The sequence below is a fragment of the Pinus tabuliformis genome, chromosome J (assembly GCF_031772625.1).
Source record: "Pinus tabuliformis cultivar Carrire ecotype Pingquan chromosome J, CPIR1, whole genome shotgun sequence".
Taxonomy (NCBI): Eukaryota; Viridiplantae; Streptophyta; class Pinopsida; order Pinales; family Pinaceae; genus Pinus; species Pinus tabuliformis.
Window position 1 is genome coordinate 888,236,302 of NC_142295.1, and position 22,776 is coordinate 888,259,077.

The following is a 22,776-nucleotide window of genomic DNA, read 5'->3' on the forward strand; positions in this document are numbered from 1 at the left end:
TCAATAATGAAAAACCCCATTTCTCCAATATTTGATGGACATGGAGGTGGTATTTATCACTTATATGTGCATTTGTCATAATATAATTTAATATAATTCCTTTGGTGAAACCATAAGTTTAACTACTACCTCAAGGTAACCACATAACTCCAAGAAAAACCCTTACGAGACTTGAAAATTTTCAAATGGAGAAAACTTATTGCTTCACAAAAATGTGAAGGATAAGGGAGATATGGGGAAAAATCCACTTATGTGTATGTGGCTCACTACATTATTTAATAGAATTCCCTTGAGTGCAACTAAATGTTTTGCCACTGTATCACTCCTTTTTAGACCCCATGTTTTACAATATGTATCTAAGATTGATTATGCTAAACTCGCCAACATGGGTAGTTTCAAAGTCTTCATTTGATGTAAATACTAACTCATTCCTAATATATTTCCATGGGGTAGCCTTAATGTATCAGTACATAAAATACCATCCCATTTTATAATATAATATTATCTAGCTTATGAAGGCATCTCACAAAATTCCCTTGAACTTGACATCTCGTATGAATCCCAATGCTTGAGGTGAAAGTTATAAGGTGGATTTGTGAATTTATTCTCATAATTAAATTGAATTTACAAATATATAATTTAATAGATGAACTACCAAACTAGAGAATAATATGAGGAGAATGGGTGGGAGTGGCATTGAACCACTCTAAGAGTATAGGCTATATACCCATTCTGGAGACATCTAGTTGACCAAAAATGATGAGGCGCATTGAATTATCATGATTGGAAGTGCATGTGTGGTAGATATAAAGGTAAACATAAAAAGAAAAGAGGAAGATAAAATATAGAAGTGAGGAGACACCAACTAAAGAATGTGAGAGTGCATTGAGAATCTAAGGTATTTGTGTCAATGAACTAGTTGAATCTATGAGAAGAAACTAAACCACACAAAACATTCTTAGTGTGACTCTAAAATAGGGGTGAAAAGAAACTAATTGGTTCACAATATAATTTTTTGGATTTGACATTTTAGTTAAACTGGTGAAAGAAACCAACAAGGAAGCCTTCAATTGCAATTAGAGGCTCAGGAAGAAATTTCTAATGGTTTCTATTATTCAAGCATGTAGGGAACTAAGAAAAGGAGAAGCACTAAGGGATTTCTATATCAATTAAGGATTCCCTTTTCTTTTGTGCATTCTAATGATAAACATACGTAGTTTCATTAATAATTACAGGCTTAATAATTGAAAATAATAATATGAATTCATGTATGTGAAGGAGACCTTCATTTCCTCTACCATCAGTTGAATTCCATAGAACCTTGGAAGAATATTCCTCTTAAGTTGTCAAATTTTGCTTGGTGGTGGTTGGATATAAGAACTATGCATTACAATTGTGTCTCTAGTTAGGTGGAGAGTGGTTGTCACATCATCAATTTCCATTATCTTTAAGTCAATTAGATAATGTGCATATTCCTCTGCTAATTAAATGAAATTACTATTTAGTGTATCATGATTCTTTCCATGCTAGTTATTCTGCATATTTTTAACGATAAAGTAGTTGTTATGATAGTTTATCAAATATGTACGATTGATAAATTGAATGTGTTTTATAATTTTTCTTGGGTTCTAAAGATTACTTGTTTCTTGAATGAATACCACATATATAGAGGTTTCCTTTGAAACAAGTTACCAGTGATGAATTATGGGAATTTGGGTTTAGTAATGTGAATGTATAAGTTGACTTGATTTATAAGGCACTTGATGTATTTTGTAATGTGAATGAGTATTACCAAGCTAGAAAGTGGGAGGAAACAATTGTGACTGTATCCCTATTTTTGAATCAAGAGAATTGATATTTATTCATTGATGAGAGACATTATTTCCTATATAGGTAAGCCAGAAGGATGGCCCCTTTTATTCATAAGAGTTTGGAGTTCACAATGTGACGCTAAATTTGTTAGTCCAAAATAGTGAGAGTATTACATCCGAGTTGGGTGTGGCTGAGATGATCTAGCCATTTCCCATCTTAATATTTCATTTATGGAGAGTCTAGGTTGAAGATATTGTTGTGATATTCCTTTGTATACTGGATAAGATTTTTGAGTGTTCGTAAGTCTTTGGCAATGCGTTTTTCCCTTTATAAGTCATTTTTAGCTCTCGAAAACTAACATGGGATCTTCGTAGAAGTTTTATAATTTCAAGCACGACACTTTAAATCTTTGTGGTTGTTAGCGAAAGTTCTTTAAATTTTTGAACTAGAGGCTTTATCATTAGCCCCTAGTCATATGGTCTTATGGGGGGCCCATGAACAAGATATTAGTTGAAAGGATATTGCGTTGCAAATAATGGTAAGTTAGGATATCAGTGTACCAAGCTATTAGGTTTGGGAAAGACATTAAATAATCTCCAATGGAAACCCTCAATATTAATAGATCCTGAATTTTTTTTAAATAATAGAAATTATTCCTTTCTATTGATGTCTATTATTACATTTCATTATTTTTGTAAGATAATAGTTTTCTTCCCTGGTGGATCAATGGTCTAGTGGCTTGGAGACCTTGTCAATAGAAATGTCCATTGAGAGAAAATATGGAGTTAAGGTAGTTGATAGTCAATTACTAGGATCAAGAAATATATATTGATATATTTTTGATTTAGCGACATGGTTACTAATTTAATGGGAAGTAAATTTGTTTAATGGAGTTACCTTCAAATAACTATAGTTTATGAACTTTTAGGTGATCAAGTATTGGGAGGTTAACATATTGGTTGTTACGACTTCACACTATTGAATTTTAGGATATCGGATGATCACATATTAGCAGGTTTGGATACCGAATATTGTTAATTTATTTTATGTTCTTTTAGGATATTATATGATATGCTATTTGGATATAGACATATCAACTAACCTGTTTTCCTCTTGATATTTATGGAACATGATAATTTTCTAATGTGGCATGATGGCATAGCAGGTCGATCTAGTATGTTGGCATAACAATATGATGTGTCATGATGCTGTAAAATGGGACATGGGGGAAAAGGATTTCCGTGTTCCTACCACATGGAAATGGTATGGATGTTGATGATGCACTTGGAGTATATATATTCAAATAGGTATAAATTTATGTCTAGAACTTCTATTTAGATGAAATTTTTATTTGATGAGTAGAAGATCTCTAAGGTCCTTAAGATGGTTAAATGAACTAGAAATATGACAACCTGATCTCCATATATTAACCTTATAGGTTGGTTAGGATAACATGTATCCTTAATCAAGAATTAAAGGAGTGGGTATATGACAGTGTTCTATTATATCTAAGGCTTAACACTTGGATTGAATGGGGTTAAAAGAGAAGGAATGAGTTGGATATTGCTAATATTTAATGTTTTATATATTAAAATTGATGGGTTAATTTGAAATGATTTATCGAAACCATATTTAAGTGTGATGTGTAGCAACAAAAAAATATCAATTTCAAGACAACATAGGTCAATATATGTTTAAGCAAGGAAACAAGATATGCTTAAATTTTATAATCTATTAAACCAACATTTATGTGTTGTTTCAAAACATAAGAAAACTTTATAGAATCATAAAGGAAAGGGTATCCTAAAATAATAGTACAATACAACTTATATATGACTTCACACAAAAGAGAAGAGGAGTCTAAAGAGAGGAAGGTAGTGGAGACCCTTCCTAATTGGATGGCGATTCTTAGAAGTTTATGGGTAGAAGATAGGATAAATAAGGAAGCTAGTGAAATGATTATTAAATCCTAGGAAAATTTATCTGAATTAAATTTAGCTGTGTTTCAAATCATGTCATATTTATAGAGGTAGAGACAACATAATCTAATTACATTCATATAGATAAGTATAACTCCAAACTTGTTCCTAGCCAATAAATTAATAAATATGAACCAATAACTAGAAAAATAGAATGGAGTGGTTCAAGGAAGAGCCATATGAATGCCAATAAAGACACAACTAGTGAAGGCACACTAGTCTAAACACATGAAGATGAAGTTGATAGTTTAGACAAACTATCTATCATATCAAGTAGAATGGATTTTCATAAGAAGGAGAAGAATGAAAATAGTTTAATATTTAAACATTGAAGTAAGTATAAGTCACAAACATTTAATGGATAAGTTACAAATAATGAAGAAGACAAGGAATGGATATTGGGCCTAAAATATACTTCATGGTACATAATTATTCTGAGAATATGAAGGCCTGAGTGGCCATATTTAACCTATGATCCAAGGTTAATATCTGGTGGGAATACTTTAATAATTTCAAGAACATTCAAGAAGAGAAATTGAATTGGAGTAACTTCAAGAAGCATTTCAAGGAGAAATACTTATATGAATTGTACTATGATGTAAAAATAATGAAATTTCATAAACACAAATTGAGGTAGCTCACCATGAATTCATATGGAAATAGATCTATAAAAATGATTAGCTATATGCCTTTCCATAGGGATAATTTTTACATCTAAATGGGCCTCCTAAGGAAAATAATAAAATAATAGTTAAAATAATAATAAGAGATGAATTTTTGAAGAAAAAGAAAGAAGACTACTTTTTTTCAATTTTAGTTTTTGTTATTTCTATATAGGTTTACCCAAATGTCAAGTGTACTAACGATTTCGATGTTAAATAATTCCACAACCAATGAGTACTCACTATGCATAATTTTGTGTAGAACCACATAAAAAATAATTAAAATACATGAAAACACATGTTTCATTCAAGCAACACATTTTTTCATGAATTTTCAATTTGTTCCTATGTGGCTCTATTAAAATGTATGTAGATTGAATATTGATTAGATACAAAATATAATTCCACATCCAATTAGTTTCTACACTTGATATTTGAGTAAACAATAAGGAGATAAACCAAAAACACAATTAGAAAAATAAAAGCTAGTTTTCTTCCTATCCCTCCAAAACTATTTACCCCTTCGGATGACATCACCATCTTGAATCTTATTGGTCCTTTTAAAGTTTAGTTTTTTAGTACATGTTTTGTTTTGAGGACCATTTTTACCTCAAAATTCCCATAATGATGAAGGATGAGAAAGTAAAAACATATTTTTTTTTAGTGGATTACCATAGTATTATTAGGACATAATTGTGTTTGAAGAGCCAAAAAACACTTGCGAACACTATAAAGAAGGCTAAGTACTATTATGAATAATAAAACAAAATATTGATTCCAAAACATCGTGTATAAAGGATAAAACTATATTTAAGAAGAAAGAATCAAAATCCTCATGCTACAACTAGTTTAGTAAGCATGTTAAATTTAGTGTACTGACGAGAAGTGAATATGAATAGAAAAATTCCACTCAAAGTGGGGATAAACGAATTAGGGAAGTAAAAGAAGGGGAATAAGAGCCAAGGGAAAGGCCATTGAGGTGCCATGGGTGTAGGTAAAAGAACCTATTGATATATTTTCTATAGAGACAACATGATAGGTGAAGGGCATATAACATTGAGGAGGCCACTACTATCAATGACGTGGCTATGAGTGTATCTCAAATTTATGCAACTATGGAGAATTGAAAAGTATACGGCCAATACTTAGTGGTAGCTATGGATGGTATAATTTCCAACCATCCCACTATAATTAACCCCGACTCTAACCTTAGTTATATTTCACAACAAATTTTTGAGACAAGTGTCACAGGAAAGAGGTAACATAAAAAGTTGTGGTTGTTTCAACTAGCTACAATGATAAATCAAAAAGTGATAGAATCCATAAAGGCATGTTAGTGTGAAATTAGTGATTTCCATACACAATCCACCTTGAATGTGTTACCTTTAACATCATATGACAAATGGATTGACATAGGTTCACTAGTAATGAATAAGGATAATCCAGATTACTACAATAAAACCTTGGATTGTGAAAATGATAAAATAAAGAAATGGATACTTTAATGAGTTCCAAATCATGTGTTTATGAGACAAATAACAAATCTATGATTGAATAAATATTATAGAAAAGCATATCCATTATATGCTATACATGTGACGAATTTAACTAAAGATAAGAATATTAAAATTGAATACCAAGTGGTGGTACATGATTAGATGGATGTATTTGATGAGGAAATCATAATTACATCCCAAAAGAGACATCAATTTTTCAATAGAACTTGCACTACGATTAGTGCCTATGTCTATGGTTCCTTGTAGAATGAGCATGCCTGAGATTGTGGAATATAAGATATAGTTGAAACAAATGTTGGACAAGAGGTACATCAAGTCCAATGTGTCTCAATGGGGAGTGAAAATACTTTGTTACAAGTAAATACATTACCATCATACTATATAGTTAATATAGATAGTTGAACAAGATGACCATCAATATGAGGCATCCATTTCCTATAATTCATGACATCTTTCATAAAATGAGAAGATCCATAGTATTTTAAAATATAGAATTGAGTTTTTTATATGACCATGTCAGGATTAAGGATGGGGATATCTAAAAAAATCTTATTCGAGAATAATCATGGGCACTATGTGTTTTTGGTTGTGAAATTTGGACTAACAAATGCATAAATTACCTTTATATTCCTAATAAATAGTATCCTCAACAAGTATTTAGATACATTTTTCTTGGTATGTATTAATGAAATATTATTGTATTTAAGCATGAAGGAGGAGAATGAAGAACACTTCAAGACAGTATTATAGGTGATAAGGGAGAACTCACTTTATGCCACGTTTATTAAAAGTGATTTATTTCCATCATGAGTTCCCTATTTCGGCCAAGTCGTTTTAGAAGGAGTGGGAGTAGATTACATGAAGATCAAGTAAATCATGTAATTTCATGTCCCTTGAAATGCATCAAAAGTCAGATCCTTCATCGGGATAGGGAAGATATTGTAAGAGGTTTACTGAAGGTTTTTTACGGATTGGACATTCAATTACTTCAATTAAAAATAAAGGAATAAAAATTCAATTAGAAATTAGAGTGTGTAGCAAGCTTTTAATAGTTGAAGTGCATTTAAATGAATTCCTGCAACTTCAAGATCGTGGATCCAAAAAAACACTTCTTAGATTGTTTTGTAGGGAAGGACTTAATAGAGTTCTCATGAAAGAGGTACATGTGATCAACTATAAATCCAATAAATAAAATGAGCATAAAAAGAACTATTTAACACATGATTTAGAACGTACAACCCTTGATCAAGTTTTAAATATATGGAGGCAATACATTCACGGGAGAAAATCTGTAGTAATGATAGGTCATAGTGGAATAAGGTATTTGTTTGTTCAATCCTAATTGATTTCCAGGTAAGCTAGGTAGATGGATTTCATTAGTGAATTTTATTTTAACATCCAACATATTAAGGGAAAGGAAAATTGAGTAACAATTGCACTTAGATGGAGAGTGTAAAAAATACATATGGAAAAAATTCGTATATCTTAATCCTATATAAAAGAAATAATTACATTTTCCCTATAAGGTGATGAACAATTGAAGAATTTAAGTTGATGTGTGGAGAAAGAGCCCAATGGGCCAATTAGAGAATGGTATAAACTAACAAAATATGGCTTATTGGCTTATGAGGGTATATTGTACATACCAAATTTAGTAGACTTCAAGAGGCTTAGAATAGACAAACTCTATAAAAGGCCATTTTCTGGTAACCATGTTTATCAAAAGATGATCAAGTTCATATGTAAGTTACATTATGGGCTTAGAATGAAGATATAAATTACTAGATATGTTGTTAAATGTTTGGAATGTCAATAAGTTAAGGTTGAAAAAAAGAATCCAACAAAGTTGTTGTAACAAATACAAATTCCAGAATGGAAGTAGGAAGTCATATCTATGGAATTCATCACTGATCTACCAATGAAGACCAAGAAACATGGTGCAGTCATGGTTGTGGTGGTTAAATTGAGCAAGAAATATCACTTTATCCATATGAATTCCACCTATAAATAAATCAATATTTACTGTTATTTATGAAGATTATTTCTAAGTTGCATGGCATTCCTAAGAAAATCATATTTCATTAGGATGTCAAGTTTACTAAAAATTCTATACATATCTCTATAATCACTAAAATCAATCCCTTTGCAACATTATATGAAAAAATGTAACATTACAATTAACTAGGAAAATCCAATGGATTGGGTTACACTTGGACTTGAGATGTTAAAATAAATAAAATAGGAAATGGAAAAGATCAAGCATAAATTGAAAGTGGCACAAGATTGATAGAAGAGATATGCAGTTTGAAACATAAATAATAATAAATTTCATGTTGGATATCACGTGTATCACAAGATCAAACCTAAGAAAATTTATTTGAAAGTGGGATCATGTGCTAAGTTGGAACCACATTATTGTTGAACCATTGAGATCTTAAAGAGGATGGGTCCAGTGGCATACTTCCGCTATCTTGGACCATAAATGTATGTAATGAGTACCATATATTTTTTTAAGAAATATTTTCATAATGATAATGATATTATTGATTTGGTTTTTATATAGGTGGATCCTAAATGAGAGTTTCAACAAGAGCCTTAGTGCATATTCAACATGAGGGAGAAATTTCTCTAGAACCAAGTCATTGTGGTTGTAAAGGTGTAATGGACATACTTAGGAGTAAATGAGGCAACATGGGAATTGGAGGATACCATGAAAATGGCATCCCCATTATTTTTCTAGACAAAGCTTCTATTATGAATAGTAGAAGATAGAGAAAAATGTTTGTTTAACAAGACGGGGGGATAGTAACACCCTTTATTTAACAAAAAGTTTTGTAATATGTGACTAAGATTGAGAATGTTGGATTAAATAGTATTGGTACTTTCTTAGACTTAATTTTATGTAAATTTTCATTATTATTTCATATATTTATAAATATCAAGAAAAGACAAGGCAACATGCAACTTGATTCCTAAGGGGAAAGATGTAAGGGGGATTTGGAAAGTTTCCTAAATTACCTCCATTAGTTGCCCAAATAACTAACTTGGAAGTTCAACCACCCAACCTATAATAATTATTAAAATAATGAAGGGGGGTGATACTAAACTTCTCTAAGAGTATGGCCTATGTACCCATTCTAAATACTTCTGGTTAACAATACAACTTGAGGAGGGGCCATATCTCATCATGTCACGTAATGTGTATGGAGAAGATATATATATATATATATATATATATATATATATATATATATATATATATATATATATATATATATCTATAGGAAACAGTGAGGAAGAGTGGAGAAATAAGTGAGGAGAAACCAATCAAGGAATGCAAGTGTGGTGTGAGAAGGCTAGAGAATATGTGGTAGTGAACCATTGGAACTTGTGACCAAAAGTTGAACAACGTGTGAGGCTGTGAGTGTGGCTCTAGAAAGGTTTTCATAATGAACCCATTTCTTTATAGAAAAAATAATGTAGATTTGTTGTTCTAGTTAAATTGGTTAAGAAAATTAGTGACGAATCCTTCAACTTGAGATAGAAGGATATGGGGAAATTTTGGGTGGTTTTCCTTATTCAGACATTGAGGGACTAATATATCATTGAATGGCTCCCATTTTTGTTGTGTAGGCTAATGGTTTCCATACTTTTTAGTGTTAATAGCCCCAATATTTGTAATTGAAAAGAAGAATCCTATTTCCTATATTTGAAGGAGAGTTGCATTAATTTCTAGAGCACTTATTTGAAATCCATAGAACCTTGAGAGAAGCATCCTATTAAGGAATTGAGTTTGGCTTTGAGGTTGTTAGCTACAATAAATGTACAATGTATCATTCCATGTGGTTGGGTGGAGAGTGGTTCCTCCTTCAATTTCTACCAAGTTTAAGTGAATTGGATAAGTGTATCTATTTCCTTGCTAATAATATAATTTTTTTCTTTAATGCTTCATGATTCTTTCCATGCTTGTTACTGTGCATGTTTGCAATGATAAGCTAGAAGTTGTTATGTAGGTTTAGTGAATATGTATAAGTGATGAGATAAATGTGCTCTATATTGTCTCTTAGGTGCTAACTATTACTTCTATCATGAATGAATTCTGTGTGTGTGTGTGTTCTTTGAAACAAGTTACCTATGATGAATATGGTATTCGGGGTTTATTAAAGTGAATGCCTAATTTGACGCTGAGCTCTAAGGCCCTTCACGTATTATTTATTATGTATGGATTTTACCAAGCCAATTATGACAAGAAACAAATATGATCGTGTCTTTGTTTTTGAATGATAAGACTCGATAGCTTTTCAGTGATGAGAGACCTACCTTAGACATAATTTAGAAGGATAACCCTTTTCTTGTAATATTTGGATATGAGAGCACGATGTTGAAATTTTTACTCCAAAGGTGTGAGCATATTTCATCTTAGTTTATTGATGTTCAGAAGATTTGGTCATTTACCATATTTTATATTTCCTTTATGGATATGTTAGGCTAAAGGTAGTGTTGTGTGATGCCTTCATAGTCTATAAAGGATGTAAACGTGTTAAAAAATATTTGGAAAATATTTATGCACTATTAGAGTCAATTTAAACCATATGAAATTAGCTTGGGATCTTTAGTGGAATATTTAGAATTTTGGGGATGACCCTTTGAATTTTTGAGGTTGTTAGTGGATGTTTTGGAAATATGCAGATTGGAGGATTTATCCCTATCCCATGGTAATATGCTCCAATCAGGGTTTTTTTGAACAAGAGCGTTTTGAAAAGGATATTAACTCCGGAAGGACAAGAGGTTAAGTTGTCAATGTATCATGTTGTCAGGTATAGGGTAACACATTCAATAAACTCCAACACAATACCCAAACACTGAGAGATCTCAAAGAATTTGTAAACTAATAGAGATTATTCCTATTTATTTACATTCATTACTGGATTAGGTGATCGTATTGAGTGGAGTTTTTTTCAGGTGGGCCAACAGTCAAGTGGTCGTGTGGCACAATGAATAGAAATGTCAACTAACATAGAAGAACGTTTGTTAATCAAATAGTCTAAGGGCTATGGAAGACTCTTTTAGTATTCCCACAATAGCTGGTGGCCTATTGATGTAGTTAATAGGAAATATATTGACTAATGGATAAATTCCCAAGAAAGAAATATGTTCATTGGATTTTTTAGTGATTGAATATTGAAAGGTCGAGATATAGGCTCTTGGTATTTCATTTTGTTCGATTTAAATATATTGGCTAATTGGGTATCACGAGGTTGAGAAATCTGCTGTTAGGAATGCACATAATCTATTTTCAAGGTAATGGATAATTAGGTCTTAGGAGGTCACGATATTGACCATAGGATTTTCCTCTTAATATTGACAAAACTCTATAATGTTCTAAAATGACATTCTACATTGGAAATTCAACATGGCATGTCAGGATGGTGTTGTATAAGGGGACATTGGGGAAAAAGGATTGCCATGTGGCAATGGTATAAATGTTTATGAGGCACTTGGTGGATATATCTTTAGATAATCATAACCTTGTGTTGATAGCTCAAGTTTCGATGAAATTTATATCATTGAAAAAATTTTAGTGAGAAAAAGATATGGTGGTGTTAGAAAAGAGATTTAAGATGGTTAAAGTAAGAAGGAATTTGACAACCCCATCTCTATAAATTAGCCTTCGAGGTTAAATCGAGATATCTCATATAATTAAATAGGCATTAAGGGACTTACTATGTGACAACCACTCTCTCAAGATGACCCCATGGCTATAGAAAAGGGTCTCGTAGGACATAAAATGTGGAATGGTGAAAATGTTATTGTTTCTAAAGTTTTTGAACAACAATGAGATGAGATTTGGTCCACTTATATGTGCATATCCTACAAGATCATTTAATGTAATCCATATTGTTGCAACCACACATTTGATCACTACCTCAAAGTCCTCCCATAACTCTAAACAAATCCATTGTGTAAGTCATCTTTATCTAATAATAAAACAAAATTCACTTTTTATTGATAGATTCAACCTCTTTATAAAAAAAAAAAACAAAAAAAACAAAACTGATCATAAAATCATAAATGTAACCATACTTTCTAATACTATCTCAAAATAACAAATAACTCCGTGACTCTTTTAAAAAGCTCTTATAATTTGAGTCTTACCCAACCCTTTATTCATACCGACATTAATTATATTATAAACCACATAAAAACAAAACATAGGTTACATATCATTATGATTTTTTTAAATTACAATTTTAGGGATAAAAAATCGGTTACGAAAATGAACATATAAAAATAATATATATAAAAGTCTCAAACTTAAAATGACGAGGCTGCGACCCCATACACACATAGTAGGCATGCAAGGTTACCAAACTTAGTCTTATGGAGGTGGAGCATGATTGATGTGTAGTAAAATAAAATGCACTCTCATTTTGACATCTATCGTTAACGAAATTGGAGATATAAAAAAAATAAATTCGTCTTATCCTATTTTAAAAGTGACCAAATTATTTAAAGTAAAAACATTTCGAATGATACTTTATGAATTGAGATAAAATTATTTTTCCTATTAGAGTTTAAAATATCACACATCAACCTTATATTAAATTCATTTTTTTTATTAAATATTTTATAATTCAATACTATTTAAAATGTATAATTTAATAATTCTATTTAATAGTAAGTAGGGAAAAAGTTATATATATATATATAGATATATATATATAGATATATATATATATAATTTTAAACATTAAAATATTTATGTATTAGTATTATACATTTTTTTAAAATTAGAAAATCTAAAACATTTATTAATAAAAAAAATGAAATTATTTTATTTTTATTTATAAAAAAAATTAATATATATATGTATATATATTTTTTTAAAATTAAAATGGACATGAAAATATTCTATTTACGGAATTGTATATCTAGGAAATAATAATAAGTTTTTTAGAAATTAACTTTCCAAATAAAGTGCCATTCGGAATTATATATCTAAGACATAACAATAAGTTTTTTAGAAATTAACTTTCCAAATAAAGTGCCATTCCACATAACAATAAGTCTATTTTTCAACTAATTTACCTCTGGTGGTTAGAAGAAATATTATTACCCTATCGACTAGGTTCAATTCTAGTAAGTGAGATATTAAAATTATTATTATAAAAAAAATAAAATTTAAGAATAAAATAATATAGTTTTTGGTTTTTAAATTTGGGAGCAGTGAAATATAGTTGTTATTATAAAAAAATAATTTTTAAACATAAAATAAGAGAGTTTTTGTTTTTTAAGTTTGGGATTGATGAGATAGAGTTTTTGTTTTTTAAATTTAACATTGGTGAGGTTACATGATGGTTATGTATAAAATAACATTATAATGTAAAAAAAACATTAACAAAACACCTAATCATTATCTATCCAAAACTCCATACATAAAAATTAATCTGTACACTAAAATATGTTATATTAAAATTTCTATCATAAATTATTAATGACCCTAGCAAATTAACTTCATCAAAATTCCCATAATACTCATAAATAATTTAAAACCTTCTCCTACTATAGCAGAGTTGTTTTAATGACTAATACAGATATGGATGGTAAGTAGCCTGTCTTATTGCGAGGGTCCCCATGTCTGCCATTTCACATGCGTCCGGTAACAGGTTTTCCCCGTCTTCGTCAAGCACTCTTCATGTGCACCAACGATCACAGAATTCTAATTTTAATGAAACCGGGTTCCTCATCTTTCATGGTAATCAATATGCAGTGCAACAACCTAACAAAATAGAGTGCGCAACATTTGTGGAGTGAAGACAAAGGCGATGAAACACGCAGAATAATCGTTTTGGTAAATGCGTAGGGTTCAGATTTGTAAACCTCGGCGCCAATCTCGCTGCCTCGGTAGTAATTGAATAGAGTGCAGATAAAGGAAACTCCATCGGGGTCATTCAATGTCTTTGTAGTAATTCTTGCTAACAGGGGAGGGACATCTCCCATGTCCCCACGACATTAGATATTTAAAATATATTACAATCCTTTGAAATATGTTTCAAAATATTATAATTTTGAAATTCAAAATGTATATCTGGAGAGATAATAGATGATTAGTATTTTCCCCACTCAAACTCAATTTCTACATTAGATATTTAAAATATATTACAATCCTTTGAAATATGTTTCAAAATATTATAATTTTGAAATTCAAAATGTATATCTGGAGAGATAATAGATGATGAGTATTTTCCCCACTCAAACTCAATTTCTAGTGTAATGACTTTTACATTATTTTAATTTATAAATATAAATGTTATATATTTAATTAATAAATTATATATATAAATTTTTTTTAATATTTTTATTAAATATAAATATTATTTTTTTTATTTTTAAATTATAAATATATATATATATATATATATATATATATATATATATATATATATATTTCTAAACGTATTAGATATTATAAAATGTATAAATATTATTATTTGTTTAGATAATTATTGTATTTGAATTATTTTACTCATAGTTTGATAATTTTAATATTATATCTATACACATTGAAGTTTGACATATATAGGAATTTTTTTTATTAAAACACATATTGAGTTTAATATTTAAATAATTATTATGTCTCTATCTATTCATTTTTTTTTATGGGATAACACCTATCTTAGTTTTAACCTATAAATAATTCAAAATAACTTAAGTTAAGGTTATACTTTTATTGTCTCTTAAACTGAATTTCTAATCTTTTAAAATAAAATATATGTTTTTATTAATTAAATCACTCACTATCAATATATTATTATCAACATCATATTTATTTGGTTTTTGTTTGTATCACTAAAACATTATAGAGACAAAATGATTAAATTTTGATAACTATTATAAAATGTAAAATAATTATAATTTCAATATATATAATATAAATATTTGAAATCCTTTAATAAATCATATAACATATATTATTAAAATTTATTTTGAAATTTATTATTAATAAAAAATGATAAAGTATGCTTAAAAAAAATCACAATAAATATATTTAATTTAACATTAAACTTTTTATAATAATATTAACTTTTCCTCACAATATCATCATTATAAACCATAAAATACTACCAACACTCTTATTACGATTGCACCCCCTTTTTTTTAACGAACACCTATAATTTGGAGCGAAAGGAATTGATTGATTTCTTCCCTCCCTAGTAAGTTTTACATTTTAAGCACTATCTTGTTCCAAGCGAAAGCATTACACGTAAAGGGCTAACTTCCCTTCCTCTTACAGCTGGAGCTAACCAGCCATATATTGGGTATTTAATGCCCTCATAGCAGCATGCAACTTAGCTTGATAACATGGGAGCGGGCAAATATTATTTAATGCTGAATTTACCCGCTCTTGTGTTATCGCATTAAGTCGCGTGCTGCTATGAGGGCATTAAATACCCAATATATGGCTGGTTATCTCTTTCCTTCCTCCTCCTACTACTACTATTATTAGTTTATTAATAATATTATTAATAAGTATTATATTTCATTTAGGAAATAATGACAATTATATATGTTTTCTTATAAAAAGATTATATATATCATTAATTAAAATAAGAAAAAGATGAGGGTGGTAGGAGCTAGAGAGAGGTAATTAGTTGTTCCGACGAACATTACGTAACAAAATTTGTGTAAAAAATAAGAATAGCAACTAATTATAAGTCCGAGATCTTTGCATTATAGAAAGGCCTTGACCTTGCCTCAGAATCAAGGAAGTAGTTGATTTGAGGCTTCTGTGATTTGCATTTTGTGTGGTAATATCTTTCGGATTCATCATATCTGTGTTTTTTCTAATCAACGTTTTGAACCGACCTTCGTGGTCCATCATCAAACTCAGATGAGTGAATCAGTTAGAGATTAATGGGCTGATAAATAGGGGAAAGGATTGGGATAGGAATGCATGGAGCCCACAAGTTTGATAAACCCATGAAACAGATTTTTGATTTATTGATTTTATTAATATTTATTAAATTTTATTAATGATAATTAAATCTTGATAATTGTTTTTATGGTTATTGATGAAATTGAAACGTAGTATTATCAATCATTATTAATTCACTAACAATTTTTTGCAAAAAAAAATAATTAGTTTTTGATAATTACAAGATTTTTATGTTTAATTTTTAGTATTGACTCTAATGTTCAAATCTTGTATGATTAAAATATTGAAAATATAATTAATGCTTAATATTTATATGCATTGTTGATTGCATGTTTATTAATAAATATGATAATGAATTATTTTGGTTTAATGATATAATATTCTAATTGTTGGTTATTAAAATATTTTATGAGTGATGTTGTTTTAATAAGATATTATGTGAATGATGTTCATAATTGTTTGATGTTTTTAGATTACTTAAGAATCAAGTACTTAAGGGTAGAAGGGGACATTGCCTCAGAGTCAAGTAAGTACTTAAGAATCAAGTACTTAAGGGTAGAAGGTGTCACGCCCCTACACCTGCGGTAGTCTTCCAACCGCTTATAGCGAGGTGCGGCACTACCGAACACTTTCTTTTCACCAATACTTATGTTCGTCGACTACGCCTTAACATTCCATACTTAGTTTTATTTTCGTTACCAAGTATTATTAGTGTGCCTTTATAACAATGAACACCCATACACATTCATTATCAACAACATTAAACAAGAGAAATGCACAACAGTATAAAGGGAGGGGCAACTCCCTGCAATATGAGTCTGCCCGAATATCAATATATATAATTTTTCCACTTTTACAAAGTACAGACTAAGTCCTTGGGAAACCCCAAATTATACTTAGCCAAATTTCCAACTTCAGCAAACTCAGTTGCCCAGCTCGTCGGCACCTCCGCATGGTCGCTGCACGACTCTCTAACCCGTCATTCACCTCATTGCATGTCTTTGCCGGTTCGCTCTTTGTTTGGTTGCAAACACCCAAACCGTGTATACCTGCCCACACACAGTCCCACTTGCCAACCTTTGACAAATGCCCAAATCATGTGAACATCATGTAGTACCGCCTGCCCAACTCTACGACCTCCGGTTCCAACCTTCGTCTCACGGTCGTGTCGTTTGCCCAACTTGGGCGCGCCTCCAATTCGCCACACACGGGCACCTCTACCTGAGACACACTTCCATTCACAACCCAACACACCAACAAGTCTCCGTGCAAACTTGCACGATGGGCGGGCACTCACCTGAGTCGCCAAGACACCCACGCCAAGCCTTTACCCAAATCGCATGCCACACGTTCACCGTGCACGCCTCACCCGACCACCGGGTGCACCTTCGCCCGCACCTTCGCCCACGACAGTGCTTCACCGTGCACGACCACCCAAGAATGGGTGCATCCTTAAAACTGTGCCTTTTCCACCTTAGACTTGCACACTGCAGATTTGCGCCTCTCCCTTGTGCGAAGATGTGATGATCGAATGATTTTCGATGATTGAATGCTCTCCAAACACATTCAATATATATCCACCATAACGTGTGGGTGGGCTGCCCAGCCAACCGCCCAACCAATGCCTGCACACCCCTCTCCAATGCCCAATTGCTCCATGGTTAAGTCGGCCTCTAACCACATCGCAAGTCATTCAACTGAGGGTATAAACGCCATCGCATATCATTGTTACCTCATTTCATCGCATATTGTCGTAAACTGTCTCATAACTGCAGCTCGCCCATGCGCGCGCCCGGGTCGCCCGGCGCCCAACCGCGTCGCACAACCGGGTGGAACTTCAGGACGTTACATCCTCCTCCACCTGAAATCGTTGTCGTCCTCGACAACATATCATCCTGGTAGCCATCCACCAAGATCATCAATATCCATGATGTCAACTCCTCCACATATTGTAAACATCCCTACAACATATGTAGAACCATCGTCTCCATCATGTCTCGCCTCGGCAACCATCTGTCACTAAGATCATCATACCAAGGTATACACCTCATCGGTATGTCACACATCAAAGATCATCTCAATCCATGGTCATCGATCACCCTGTCACAGTCTCCACATGCTGCTCTCCATTGTGGAAGGCTGGTTCCTCCATCCAAGCTACATGCCCACTGCAACATCTAGTGTCGACCTCATCATGTGTCATCATGTGAACTGCTGCCATGATACTCCAACAAATACTAACACATCTCTGTACACTTCCGGACCCCATGTTTGAACTAGTCGGGTGATCAGTCCACCTATCACGCTCAAACCATGAGAATGCACATCGTCATGCCACCATCAGTCGTTTCTTAGAACATCCTATCACATCATCAACTTGATCAAGAATCCATCTCCATATAAGTAAGCCATGCCTAGGTCCATGAAGTAGTCCTCATCTCATTTGCAACATGTTGTCCATGATGTCTGGTACTAATGTGCTACATGAAATCAGCGACTTCTATCCCAACATCATCCATATGTGTATCTCCTCCATATGAAGAGTCCATCTCATCAAACCGGCTCTCGATGTGTCACCTCCAGGTCCATGAAGCATCCTCCATCATATCTGCAATGTGTGATCCCTCAAGTCAGCCATAGAAACAAGTATACACCTGTCTCATCTATCCATGTGCTGCCCATGATCATAGATCAATCAGCTCCCATGTCAAAAGGTAGTTGAGTCTCGGCTCAACCCATGCCCAAGTGTAGTCACCAAGGCATCATCATCGTTGTAACTCCATCACTTCAAAGTGTCTCATATCGATCCTCCACATCAAGTCACTCTTCCAAGCCATTCCCATACATGTACTTGAAATTATGCACCCCATCCTACATCAAAGTCTCTGACCTCGGCTCCTCAATGCATCAAATCCTCTAATTCCACCATGTATGAAGTCCCTAAAAGTCACAACCTCATGTCATCATGAGCTCCATGAGCCATCTCCAACCAACATCTCAGCAAGCATACAAGCTTCGGGCCAAAGGTCTCTGCAAGATGCCTCAGCTCTCCACGTAGTAGGAATTCTCCACAGTTTGCTCACAACTCCATCCAAGTCCATGGTCTTGTTGCACAATAGCATACAACCTCTCCATCGGCTCATAAGTAATAAGTCTCCATGTCACACTAGCAATTCCATCTGCACAACATCCTGCCTTGGCACTCCTCATTGGATGCCCATAAGTGACACCTCTACAAGTGCTCCTGCATCATGTCCCTACATAAGACTGCCATGCTCCATGTCTCCAACCTGATGCCCATGACTAAGTTGCCCATGTAGTCCAACCAAGTAGACCCATCACAACAATTGGTCATCCTCATCCAAGTCTGCTATATTCGGTCTAGTGAACTCGGTCACTCAACCATATCATCATCATCACGAGTCCCTTCCATCATAGCTCCCCCCACTGGAGGTTCCACCAAGACTATCTCTTGGTCTTGGTCACTCAACCATATCATCATCATCACGAGTCCCTTCCATCATAGCTCCCCCCACTGAAGGTTCCACCAAGACTATCTCTTGGTCTCAGCCATGAGAAGTCCACCCAAGCATCATCATACCTCAAGTGTTTGCCCTCCAATCTGTCCATGAGTCATGCGGGGCACTTAGCCAATTCTCCATGTGGCTAAAGCACGACCCAATCTTCCACAACGATCATCATGTTCCTCCCTTGTCACGGGCCTTTGCACCTTCTACCATAAGGTCACAAACAACCCCAATAAGTCCTGCCACAATCAACAATCCTTGCTTGTCCATACAAGGTCTCATCATAAACATCCATGGTAAGATGCTCCCTAGCATCGGCAAACTGGCTTTGCCCTTCCCTGCATACAGTCCATCTACCAAATGCTCAAGTGAAACACAAGTACCAATACTTACTTCATCATCATGAGTCTACTCCATGTGAGTATCCTCATCCATCCATGTCTGCAAATTGCACGATCCTGGTCTAACTTGATCAATCTCAAGTTCTTCCTCCATCATTGTCACATCTGCAACATCCTCGGTCATCACGGCTTCCTCTTCCTTGATAGCACAATCTGCAACTTCACCTTGCTCTATTGTCCAAGCAAGTTGAAGAAGTTCGTCTTCAACATTCTTTCTTAAGACTTCAAGTTCCTTTCGAATCTGGGGATTCTCTCCTTTTAACCGCTTCAACCTGTATAAGGTGAGCAAGAGCTTCCCTTCGCATCCTTTCAAACTTTCCATGCCTTGTCGTTTAGCTTGGTCCAAGCACTAAGCTTCACCTCTGCCAAACCTGTTTCACCATTCACCAGCTTCACCAAGTTCCCTGCAACCATGAACCAGCCCTTGTTCCACATGTATGTGAAACCAACTTCCTTCACCTGCAAGTGCCTGCTTCCACTGTCATCAACTGTCAAGTGCATCCACACCTGCACTTTGTCACGAGCAACCATGCTCTAACACCAACTCCAACCGATCTTTGATACCAACTTTCACGCCCCTACACATGTGGTAGTCTTCCAACTGCTTATAGCGAGGTGCGGCACCACCGAACACTTTCTTTTCACCAATACTTATGTTCATGGACTTTGCCTTAAAATTCCATACTTAGTTTTATTTTCGTTACCAAGTATTATTAGTGTGCCTTTATACCAATGAACGCCCATACACATTCATTATCAACAGCATTAAACAAGAGAAATGCACAACAGTATAAAGGGAGGGGCAACTCCCTACAATATGAGTCTGCCCGAATATCAATATATATAATTTTTTCACTTTTACAAAGTACAGACTAAGTCCTTGGGAAACCCCAAATTATACTTAGCCAAATTTCCAACTTCGGCAAACTCGGTTGCCTAGCTCGTCGGCACCTCCGCACGGTCGCAGCACGACTCTCCAACCCATCGTTCACCTCATCGCACGTCTTTGCTAGTTCGCTCTTCCTTTGGTCGCAAACGCCCAAACCGTGTATACCTGCCCACACGCAGTTCCACTTGCCAACCTTTGACAAATGCCCAAATTGTGTGAACAACACGTAGTACCGCCTGCCCAACTCTACGACCTCTGGTTCCAACCTTCGTCTCACGGTCGTGTCGTTTGACCAACTTGGGCACGCCTCCAAGTCGCCACACACGGGCGCCTCTACCCGATACCCACTTCCGTTCACAACGCAACACACCAACAAGTCTCCGTGCACACTTGCATGATGGGCGGGCGCTCACCTGAGTCGCCAAGACACCCACGCCAAGTCTTTACACAAATAGGAAGCCACATGCTCACCGTGCACGCCTCACTCGACTACCGAGCACACCTTTGCCCGCACCTTCACCCACGAAAGCACTTCACCGTGCACGATCACCCAAGAACGGGTGCATCCTTAAAACTGCGCCTTTTCCACCTTAGACTTGCGCACTGCAGATCTGCACCTCTCCCTTGTGCGAAGATGTGATGATCGAATGATTTTCGATGATTGAATGCTCTCCAAATGCATTCAATATATATCCACCATAATGTGTGGGTGGGCTGCCCAGCCGACCGCCCAACCAACGCCTGCACACCCCTCTCCAATGCCCAATCGCTCCATGGTTAAGTCGGCCTCTAACCACATCGCAAGTCGTTCAACCGAGGGTATAAACGCCATCGCATATCGTTGTTACTTCATTTCGTCGCATATTGTCGCAAACTGTCGCATAACCGCAGCTCGCCCGTGCATGCGCCCAGGTCGCCCGACGCCCAACCACGTCGCACAACCAGGTGGAACTTTAGGACGTTACAGAAGGGGTCTCACTCATGGTCATCCGAATGTTTTAAACCACAATGAAAGTTTGGATCCCTGAAGCTCCTCCATAGTTAAAATGATTAATTATTATTTGAATAAGTTTGATGAGCTCTCATTCTTCCATGTTCTCGTCGGGTCAACCAAAAAGGCGATGAGATGGCTAACTGCCGATCATTGTTGGGAGTGGGAACATGTGAAATAAATCGTAGTGATAAGGGTCATTCTCCCATACGATAGAGGAATATTTGTTTGGATGGAACACATAGCCATCAATGATGCAACTATCTGATACATGATGAGAGGTGTAATGGACTCCATGCGGGATAGGTGCATGAAGGATCAAGAGCATTTACCACTTGGTGATCTCTTGGAATCCCAAGGCGATGCACTGCAATCCCTAACGAGATACATACCTCTGCTTAAGCACTTCGTACACAAGTGCTTATTTCTTGTGTTTGGGAGTTTTGAAATTCACACAGGATTTTTGATGGCGAAGAGATGGAACAAACATTTTCCTCGTGCTAAAGCAAATTGGTTGCACGGTTGGTTGAGTAGGTCCCTTCGGTATGACGAATACTTAATGGGCATAAAGATCAAGAACCTGTATGCATTAATGTTGAGATTCGAAGGCAGCTGGGAAGCTTAGGAGAAAATCTTATATAAGGAAACTTTGCCTTCATATGGGGCATCTATTGGCTCAAACACGGAGTATAAGCTAAGTAATTGTGTCTTTCTAAGTGATCTGAGAATGACTTCACAAATAGGGCAGCCTATGGATATCAATTCGGTTAGGTGGAAAAGGATCATCGAATTCCAGTTCAAATTATTGATGGGTAGGCTCGACCTCCTCACGTGGATGGTCGATTGCTGGAGAAAGATTGTACGACAAATGCAGACCATATTGATGCCAAGTTCGAGAGTGTAGAGGCATCCTTGGAGTGGAAGATTGTCAGGTTGGAGTCAAACCTGCTTTCCTCCAATTTAGACCTGATCAATAATAGTATGTTCACTCAGGTAAAGGAAATAATCGTTGGCCTTCCAGACTTGGTCAATTGATAAATAATGGTTGGTATTCAAGACTC